Here is an 11,210-nt window from a genome sequence, read left to right as displayed (position 1 = left end):
AAGATCAAATCACGCATCTCCTCCCACTGCAGCAGGTTACGCTGTAATGTTGTCGGTGCGCCTTTAGTGGATCACTGGCAAAAGGCAGGTCATGTTGTCTCAGACTTGAGGTGGTTCGTGATCGAAAAGGTCTCCTTGGGCCGCAGAGGCGGCAATCTGCTGGCAGTACTCAACACCCGCGAATCCAAATGGATGTCCCTTCTGGACTCCATTAAAAATGGCCTCAACGAGCAAGACAGCAGTTTAGCACAGCTGGCAGCCTTGGGCTAATCTCTCTGAACTGATGCTACTAATTTTCTATGAGAATTGCCTCTCCCCTTCTTCATAATGAGATCTAGGGTCGTGAGTTCCCCTTACAACCTCTTGTTCGAGAGTTGCAGGGGCACTACTGATACACCCCATTAGATGTATTCTGAACAAACGTAGAATGTTATCGGTTACAATACCTAGCAGGTTGAGTGTTAGAGGTCCCTTTTTCATGCACAACCATCCAAAGTAGCGACAGATCCGCCTTCAACCTCGTGTTCTCGAGAGTTGCGCGGAGTGCCAATTTGGTAATACACTCATAAACCCTTTATTGAGATGTGAGCTTGTTTATGATTATGTTTGCCCTTTTTTCCAAAATTATGTTTTTTGATGTAACCTGTCGATTGCATTAATCATCATTTTTGTCTCCCTTAGACGCTGTCTAATTACTAAACATACCTTAGGCACCGCTTCAACCTTATGTTTGAGAGTTGCGCGGTTGTCTCAATGTTTTGCAATGCTTATAAACGAAGTGTTCATAACTCCCTGTTCAACAATGCGGGACATATTCAGTCATCCCGTCTCAATAGACGGTTACAAATTTTTCACTTTATTGTCTTTAAATGAGTAACGTTTTTCCACATGGAATTGCATGATATTTATGATACGTAACTTACTGACAAAGCACTTCTTCCAAACTGTGTTGTTTCCCACAGGAGTTACTTAGTAACTCTTCTGTTTCCATACGTCACAATGCTTTCCCTTAAGGCTCCGCCCCCCACAACTCCGCGCAGCAGATCTCACGGAGTCTTTCGGACTGACGAGCAGACAAGCGGTATGTTTGTTTACTGAGCGCAATTTTTGCAGACCCACGACATCGTGACTCCAATGCCCCTAACTAGTTTTCCCTCGACCTTTTTCAGACGAATGCCCCGCTGCTGTCACTGGAGCCAACGGAACACACCGTACGTTCTGATTCCACGGCTTCATTCAATCCTGAAATGTAATTTGCTTCGTTCCTTCATGCGAAGGTATGTTAAGCAGCGCAAAGCCACGGACTCACATTTATCGTATCCTATTTAATGTTTTTTTCATTTGTCCCGCTATACGAGCCCCTAACTCGCTCGCTTACGATTTTTCTCTTTAGATTCAGGCAGGGTTCAACACCGCTGCCAGTCGTTTGCAGCATCTGATGATATTGACTGTAATCAACTTAGAAATCTGAACGGCCTCTTTGCCGTTAGCCAAGGTATGTAGTACCACAATAGTCTCGCAGGTTGGTTAAGTGCTATTTAGCTCCACCTTTCCGCTCGCCTGATTCACTCCTCCTTTGCAGATTCACAATCCCAGATTGCCAATTACCAGTTCCATCACAGTGCAAGGAACGCTCATTAATCAACGGGTATTCCTGTCACATGCAACGGCTAAGGTATGGGGTATTCCTTATCTCGCTTATGTATGTTTGGACAAGTTCTGGACTGATTGTTGTTGAACTTTGGAACTGTTTCCCCCAGTAAACCATGTTCTCTTTATTTAATGGACCATATTTATAGGTATATAATTCATTCTATCCCACATTTACAGCAGTATAATGTGTGTCGTTTGTAATGCAGGCAATCCCACATTAGTGGGGTTTGGTTTTAACCTGTTTTTTTACCCTCCTCTGTAGTCTTTCTGAGATTCATTCCTCTCGCGATCGACTGGTGACTCAAGCACAGTCCTCCGCTATTCCACGTCGTGAGCTCTGTTGGGCCACGATCCCATGGTAAATTTGTCCTAATATCAATTGAGTATCATCATAGTCTGATTCATGCGACTATGTTGCACCACATAGTAAATTATTATTATTTATTCCACAGGATTGCCCCCCACTTCCCTCACTTCTGTCCTGATGAAGACCCCACTTAAGGACTGAACTCAGCCTACACATAGGGGTCGAAACGTCGACGCTGTTTCTTCATATAACTTCCGGCACCTAACCCCGACAGTTTTGTACTGACTGTGTGTCCGTTGAAAGTTATCATTCGAAATATTGATTTATTGGATGCCTAGAATTTCTGGCTTTTCAAACTTGTAATTTTGTTGATTGTTTTGCTAATTTGTGTATTGTTCACTTATCTCCAACTGTGTTCATTATTCCCTTACACTTCCTTGAGCACTTCCCTTCCCTCCTTCACCCCCCCTTCTCCCTGGGGCACTTATTAATGTTATTGTAAAAAATCTTTTCAAAAAACTTCTCAAAATAACAGTGTGAGGTATTGTGAATAAACTACAGTACCCTCCGAGAAAGACTACTCTGATGTCTTTCTTGGTGTTTTGTTTCAGTTTTTGAAAGGGTTTGTATTATTCAGTGTTAGTCTGTTGACAAGTCCAAAGACAAGGAACCTGCTCATCAAAGTAAAAAATTACAATTTCCCAAAAAGAAGGTAGCAAGTTTTAAGATTAAACATGCCGAGGATACTGAGGACACAGCTGAAAAACGGAGAGTGGGCACAGACAATGCTAGACAGTGGAGCAGAAGTGACCATAGCTCACAAGACCCTGATGAATCTTCTGGAGACAGTGCACACGAATGAATACATTCAAGTGGAAACTGCAGACACACAAGTTAGTGTGCCCCATAAGCTATATCAGTCAGTCATTGTATTTGTATAGCGCGCTACTCACCCGGAGGGTCTCAAGTCGCTTGGGGTAGGGGGGTCCGCTACTGCTCGAACAGCCAGGTCTTGATTTGCTTCCTGAAGGCGAGGTGGTCTTGGGTCAGGCGGAGGTGGGTGGGGAGGGAGTTTCACGTCTTGGCGGCCAGGTAGGAGAAGGATCTTCCTCCCATTGTGGCTCTTCCGATGCGGGGGATGGTCGCGAGGGCGTGGGTGGTCGATCGGAGCTGGTGGGTGGGAGTGTAGAAGTTCAGGCGGTCGTTGAGGTATCTTGGGCCCTGGTTGTGGAGAGCTTTGTGTGCGTGGGCGAGGAGTCGGAACGTGATTCTCTTTTTGACGGGGAGCCAGTGCAGGTTTCTCAGGTGTGCGGGGATGTGGCTGTGTCGGGGGATGTCCAGGATGAGTCGTGCTGAGGCGTTCTGAATGCGCTGGAGCCTTTTCTGGAGTTTTGCAGTGATTCCAGCGTAGAGGGAGTTGCTGTAGTCCAGTCGGCTGGTGACGAAGGCCTGAGTGACCGTCTTCCTGGTTTCGGTGGGGATCCACCGGAAGATCTTACGTAGCATGCGTAGGATGTTGAAGCATGACAAGGAGACGGCGTTGACTTGTCTGGTCATGGAGAGGGAGGAGTCCAGGATGAAGCCCAGGTTGCGTGCGTGGTCTGTAGGTTTGGGTGCGCTGACCAGGGCAGGGGGCCACCAGGAGTCATCCCAGGCGGAGGGCGTAGATCCGAGGATGAGGACTTCTGTCTTGTCTGAGTTCAGTTTCAGGCGGCTGTTCATCATCCACTCGGCTACGTCTTTCATCCCTTCGTGTAGGTTGGTTCTGGCGGTGGCGGGGTCGTTGGTGAGGGAGAGGATCAGCTGGGTGTCGTCGGCGTAGGAGATGATGTTGAGGTTGTGTTGGCGTGCGATGGCTGCGAGGGGGCTCATGTAGATGTTGAACAGCGTGGGGCTGAGTGATGATCCTTGTGGCATGCCGCAGATGACATCGGTGGCTTCTGATCTGAACAGGGGGAGGCGGACTCTCTGTGTCCTTCCGGTGAGGAAGGAGATGATCCATTCCAGTGCCTTCTCCTGGATTCCGATGTTGTTGAGGCGCTGCACTAGGGTGCAGTGGCAGATCATGTCGAACGCCGCGGAGAGGTCCAGGAGGATGAGGGCCGCTGTTTCCCCGTTGTCGAGCAGGATTTGGATGTCGTCGGTGGCTGCGATGAGGGCGGTCTCGGTACTGTGGTTGGCCTGGAAGCCGGACTGCGAGTGGTCGAGGGATCCATTAGTCTCGAGGAAGGCGGCCAGCTGTCTGTTGACGGTCTTCTCGATGACTTTGGCAGGAAACGGGAGGAGCGAGATGGGGCGGTAGTTTTTGAGGTCGGTGGGGTCTGCTGATGGTTTCTTCAGTAGGGCGCTGAGTTCGGCGTGCTTCCAGCTCTCAGGGCAGGTTGCGGTGTCGAAGGAGGCATTGATGATGTCCCGTAGGTGGGGTGCGATGACGGAGTCGGCCTTGTTGAAGATGTGGTGGGGGCAGGGGTCGGTTGGTGATCCGGAGTGGATGGAGTTCATCGTGCGGATGGTGTCTTCGGTGTTGATCGGGGTCCAGGCACGGAAGGTCATGGGGGGGGGGGCGTTGGTGTGGTCATAGGATGCGTCGGTTGTGTGCTGAAGCTGTTGTGTATGTCTGCGATCTTGCTGTGGAAGAACGAGGCGAGCGAGTTGCAGAGGTCTTGCGATGGGATGATGTCGTTGTTTCCGGCGCTGGGATTGGAGAGGTCTTTGACGATGTTGAAGAGTTCCTTGCTGTTGTGGGCGTTGTTGTCCAGTCGTTCCTTGAATGCAGTTTTCTTGGTGGCGTGGATCAGTTGGTGGTGTTTTCGAGTGGCGAGCTTGAGGGTAGTCATGTTGTCTGGTGTCGGGTCTCTGCGCCAGGTTTTATCGAGGGCTCAGCAGTTCTTCTTGGAGTTCTTGAGTTCGTCGGTGAACCAGGATGCTTTCTTGCTGCCGGGTCTGCCGGGAGGGGTCTTCAGTGGGGCGAGGTCATCTGCGCAGTTGCTGATCCACCTTGTGAGGTTGTTGGCGGCTTGGTTTGGGTTCGCTGAGCCGGCGGGAGGGTTCTGGATCAGCGATGCGGCGAGCTGGTCGGCTGTGATCTTGTTCCAGCTTCTGCGGGGGACCTGTTGCTGGTGGTGGTGGAGCATGGTCCTTCTGAAGCTGAAGTGGACGCAGCTGTGGTCCGTCCAGTGGAGTCCGGTGGCATGGCTGAAGGAGATGTCCTTGCTGGAGGCGAAGACTGGGTCAAGCGTGTGGCCGGCGTAGTGGGTGGGGGTGGTCACCAGTTGCTTGAGTCCGAGGTTGGCGAGGTTGTCCAGCAGGGTGGTGGTGTTGCGGTCGTTGTTGTTCTCCAGGTGGAAGTTGAGGTCCCCGAGGAGGATGTAGTCAGCGGAGGGGAGGGCGTGCGGGCTGATGAAGTCGGCGATGTCTTCGCTGAATTGTGTACGTGGTCCCGGGGGTCTGTAGATGAGGGTGCCTCTGAGGGTGGTCTTGGGGTCTGTGTGGATCTGGAAGAGCAGGTGTTCAGGGGCTGTGAGGGTGTCGTCGGAGTCGGTCGTGATGCAGATGGTGTTCTTGTGGACGATGGCGATGCCTCCTCCAGTCTGATTGACGCAATCTCTTCGGGTGATCTTGTATCCGTCGAGGATGGCGATGGCGATGTCTGGCACTGAGGAGGCGTTCATCCAGGTTTCCGTGAGGAAGGCGACGTCTGGAGCTGTGGTGTCGAGCAAGTTCCAGAGTTCCACGGCATGTCTGTGGACGGAGCGAGTGTTGAGCAGGATGCATATGAAATAACATTACGTATAGAGGGAGATTAAACCAGGAAAATAAAAAGTCTCTTTTGGAAAACTATCAAAAGGCTATGACATCCTGTTAGCTGAGAAAGACTGGCCACCAGAGTTTGTCAGGGAGTGCCCTCATGGCGAAGAAATGATTATGCCTGCCTTCTCTAATCATATCCCGATTCATAAAAAATATACTTATGCAAGAAAATGGGCAGTAGCCCAAGCTCCTGTTTTGTACAAAAATCATGTAGGATGAGATGAGGACTCACCTCACCACAAGATCCACTTAAAAAATCAGCCCACTGCACAAAGGCAGTACCCAGTTAAACAAGAAGTTAAAAAAACAAGTCAGGGAAATCTTAGATCAACTTGAGTACCAAGGGGTGATCGAAACATGCATCTCTCAAATGAATAATCCTTTGTTTCCTGTCTCCAAGCCAGACGATTCATATCGTCTAGTTTTGGACTACAGACACCTTAAGTTCTGTTGTAAAACATTTGCACTGCAAAACTCACATAGTACAGCACTAATGAATAACATTGTGCGCAAAAAATATAAAACGACATTAGATATCTCTAATGGATTCTTCTGTCAAAACATTGCACCAGAAAGCAGGTGTTTGACCGCTTTCTCAATATTTGGGTCGCAAAAACAATTTTGCTGACTCCCACAGGGATTCAAGAATAGCCCAGGATTATTCTCAGCAAGGGTAACAGAGTTACTACAGATATATGATGATGAAGCATTATCATATGTCGATGACATCTATCTAACAGATGATGACCTGGAGACTCACTTAAAAAGAGTGAACACCATAATACTTGGACTTGCCTCAGAGGGTTACAAATTCAACTTTAAAAAGTCACAAATTGCCCATCTAACTGTCCTATTTTTAGGTTATGAATTATCAAGTGAAGGCAAAAGCCTGGCAGACAATTTCTTAGAGAAATGTGCTATACTCCAAGCTCCAAAAACGCTGAAGAATTTACAATCACTACTAGGCTTCCTGAATTTCGGAAGAACATACATTCTAAATTATGCTGAGAGGGTTAAACCTCTCTATGAATTAATAAAACCTGATTTTAAACAAACCAATTGGACTCAGAAACACACAGAAATTTTGAGATCACTACAAACAGAACAGACATATTAACTAAAACAAAATTGCAAACACGTGAGAACACACGCAATCTTGTAATCCGAGTCATCCCAGGAAGATGCGGATTCACATACCTGACCTCTAATGAGGGAGAAACGGTATCTATAGCTTACAAATCACATTTGTACACTGAAGCTGAAATGAAATTCAGCTCCACAGAGAAAATTCTAACTACGGTTAGAACTTCTGTAGCTAAAGAAAGAGCCCTGGCCCAAGGCAGAAGGATAACTGTTTTTACATCAGAACCAGCCCTTGAGGCGTTAACAAGTCCTCGTAACCTGGTTAAAGGAGAATTAGATCCAGAATGGATAGAATGGGAAACTTCTTTTGCTACAGAAGACGTTAAATACTATTTTGACCCAAAACTGAAAAAACTAGATGATCTAGTATATGAACGCAAATATCCTCTGCCAGCTGAAATTCTGCCTCGAGAAAAGTACACTTGTGTAATCTACATGGACAGATTTGCACAACACTACAATGAAGTGGAAAAATCGTACAAAGCAGCATGCGCGATTGTTAAAGGTCACTGGCGCTCTGGTAAATTCAAACCGATGATTACCAAAACTGAATCAATCAGAAACTGTTCAGCTCAGCGAGCTGAAATAAGAACCTTAAAGATGGCGCTTGAAAATGCTGATCGTGAATTCCCCACACTAATAGTGTACGATTCGTATTTCTGCGTCAAATCCTATAACAGTGACATGCAGACATGGATCAAAAATGGTTACAAAGATGACACAGGTGCCACAATAAAGCATAAAAGGCATTGGGAACAGGTAGTTCTTTCACAGAAAGAACTACGAAAGACTCACGTGATACACGCGTTGAGTCATCGACGTGATGGCGTTCACGTTGCAGGGAATTCATTGGCTAACACAGCCATAGCGGAAGCGGCTCGCCCGGCTTCCGTAGCCACTGAAAAGCGTTCAGAAAAACACATAGATGGGGAAAGCATGCTAGCGGTAAAAGCCTCATTAAAAGGCGATTATTCAGCATTACCTCTCAACTATCCACTCAGTAATACATACATAATTGATGTAACTCCGTTCCGTTTGCTCGAATCCCTGGAGTGGGGGATAGGGTAATTCCAAACACGAACAGGAGAATCTTCTTATTACAAGAAGCACATATGGGGTTGGGTCTGAGGCACCAAGAAATCCTGAAATCTCTGATGGACCTACAATCAGAGTACTGGTGGCCGGGAATGAGCGTAGATATATACTATTTTGCAAAAAATTGCAAGGACTGCAACAGAGATCGCAGTTGTGAACCAGTCCAGCCTGTAGCCCAGATACCGCTATTGGATAGCATCAGGCTATCTATAGCGCAGAAATCCAGTCGGAGAAATGCGTCCCCATAATAATTAAGACTGAATTCACTTAAAAATGTAGACCGCAGCACTCGGCTGACGCCAGAACTGTTATAAAAGATTTGCGAGTCTTTATCGGCACATATGCAATTGGCATGCTACATTCTGATCAGGGTCCTGCGTTTAGCTCTCGAGCTTACAAAGAGGCCATGAACAGTATGGGCATCGCATTGCGGTACTCTTCTCCCTTCCATCCTGAGGGAAATACGGTTGTGGAAAGAAAAAACCGGGACATAAAGCAATCTATAACGGCGAGGGTATTAGGTTCAGGTGATGGGTGGGTCAAACATTTAACAAGTGTCCAACGTAGTACTAATAATCTGCCAAGAATCTCTCTAAAAGGTCTCACTCCATACGAACCATTGTTCGGAACTAGAATGATTATTCAGGACTTAGATAGTCACACTTCAGTGGTAGAAGAAAAAAGATTTGATATCAAAGATCGTTTGGCTGTTTTACAGGATCTAAATGAAAAAAGAAAAAACCTGAGTAACATAAAGTTGAAACAACAGTCGACATCCACTGAAGAAAAACCACCTGTCCCAGCAAGACCTGTCTGGATTCCAAAGATTGGGGATCTGGTCAGAGAAAAGATCGCGGTAAAGAAGGAATTTGGGCCTTCATACAGAAAAGCAGTACCTGTCTTAGCTATCAACGGAACAAGATAAGTAGTACTACCGCCCCTTGCTGGTAAAAAGGAGAACCGAGTTGTATCCATCGACCTGGTAAAACCACAATCATGTGGCCAATAATAAGTAGTAGGCCCAGTGGACTCCCAAGAAATAGCAGAATACCAAAGTTTGCTACAATCCAAGAGGCTCATGCTGAGAGACTAATCAAATTGGAGAAATCAGCAATGAATAAAAAAGGACTGTGCAATAATGTCATGGAACTGGTGCCTCTTGAAACCCAAATAATACCAGTTCGTCAAGAAACACCAATCTACAATGATGTAGCCTCAGACTATTCTAATGAAACAAAGAAAAATGCAAAAGCAAATGAAAATCCAGAAGCAATTCCTACAATTGATAGAACTGCATCAGGCTATTTCATCAACTTCGACAATTTCTCTGAAGACCCAAGCGAACATGAAGAAACGCTTCCAACACAAAGTTTTAAAAACAAAGTAATTGAACTTTTCCACCAACTGAAAAATACATATCTAATTTCACCATGAATTGAATTTTGGATTGTGTTAGGTGTACTTTTCCTCCTGCTTTGGCTCATCATGGTTATATGTTTGGGAAGATTCATTGAAGGAAAATATAGTACAATGGACACAGCAAGTCAGAACATCAACTTGGTCCTAAAGCCACACACATCTTCTCACATCGAGAAAAGAGAACTGTCATCAGTGAACATCACAGCCGTTCCAATACCTGGTGGGGTAGCATGGGACAGAACTGATTATGACATTTTGGGCCCGGTCGAGCTTTTAAAGTATCCCCACCAGTTCAAGATTTCATTAAGTGATTTTGTGACACCTAGTACCTTCTCTGATGACTGGGACTTTGAAAACATTAATAATATGATGTCAGATTTAGTAATGTCAGCAAAATTTACAGAACAAGATTACTGGCAGGGTTCATCCAATTATTAAGAGCTTTACTGCTACAACCAATATGGTGATCACTATTTGCATAAAAGTGCTCAGTCTAGAAATGTTTTATCTTTTAACCAGTGGGAACACTGTCCTACTCCAACAAAAGGCAGTTCAAAAAAGTTTTTTGATAAATTCCAATATTTCTCAGGACTTAATAACAGTGACCCAAGAACGTTTTATTTTAAAATATCAAATAGAACAGGAATGAAAACAATGTTGACAAATACTAAATTGATTTATTCAGAAAAATTTTATGACAAAATGTCTACATTAGGTTTCGAAATTTGGAAAAACACCATTGAAACAAAAACAATCTGGGGTTCCAAAGATTGGCAAGTACAAGGCCTAAAGCACTGTTTAGGGCCTGCATGATCCCAGAACAAATTATTTTCTTGAATGACACAATTCAATAAACTACTTGTCTTGGCCTTGCTAAGATAAAAGACATGAACACACCGTCTATTCCAAAACCCATGCCTGATAGTGACAGCACTACTGATGTGGAGATAGACGTTTCTAATATTTTATACCAAAACAGAACACATACTGATTGGAAAAAGTGGTTTTTCTGGCCAACAGACACGAATAACTGTCAAGCTAGATGCCTGAACAAAACACAGGGTTTCAAAATGACCAGACCAGACCCTAGATCAGTTTTCCTCAATCTGTGGGGCGCGCCCCACTGGGGGAGGGGCGTGTCACCTTCCCAGGGGGGGCGCGCACTCCACTTCAATTTGACCTTTGTGCCCTGCAGTCGTCTGTCTGTCCGTGCAAGTCTTCTTGAAGCACTCCGGACTCCGGTATGTGGAAGGGGGAATGAGGGGAGATCGATAGCGCAGGAGGTGCCCGTTCATTTGTTATGTTAACTCTCCCAGGAGGGGGTTAATCACAGAGCTGACAGCTTCAACTGCAGTGGGACACACTTTTGGTTTTTGGCAGAGGAGACCCCTCGCCTCCCACTGCACCTGAAGCATGTCAGCTCTGTGAATTAACCCCCTCCTGGGAGAGTTAGCTCTTCCCAGAATGGAGACAAAGTTTCCAGGGACATAATGCTCCGTTTACTTTCTCTTGTATTTGTTTGCTCATGATTGTCACTTTTGCCTCATGTAATTTAGCTCTTGCTTTTGTAATTTGTTCACTTGTAATGTTCTCTCATGTATCAGTTCTGTTCCTATTGTGAAGCGCTGTGACCCTTTCGGGTAAAGTCTGCGCTATATAAAAACGTATAAATAAATAAATAAAGGGGTTGGGTGGGGGGCACTGAAAGTGACAGCTCTATTCTACAGTCTTGCCTCATGACCTTGAATCATTTTAAAAGACAATGTTGTAAATATCGTTTTTC

This window comes from Lissotriton vulgaris, chromosome 1_1 (assembly GCF_964263255.1).
Source record: "Lissotriton vulgaris chromosome 1_1, aLisVul1.2, whole genome shotgun sequence".
Classification (NCBI taxonomy): Eukaryota; Metazoa; Chordata; class Amphibia; order Caudata; family Salamandridae; genus Lissotriton; species Lissotriton vulgaris.
Note: the sequence above shows the minus strand (reverse complement) of the source record.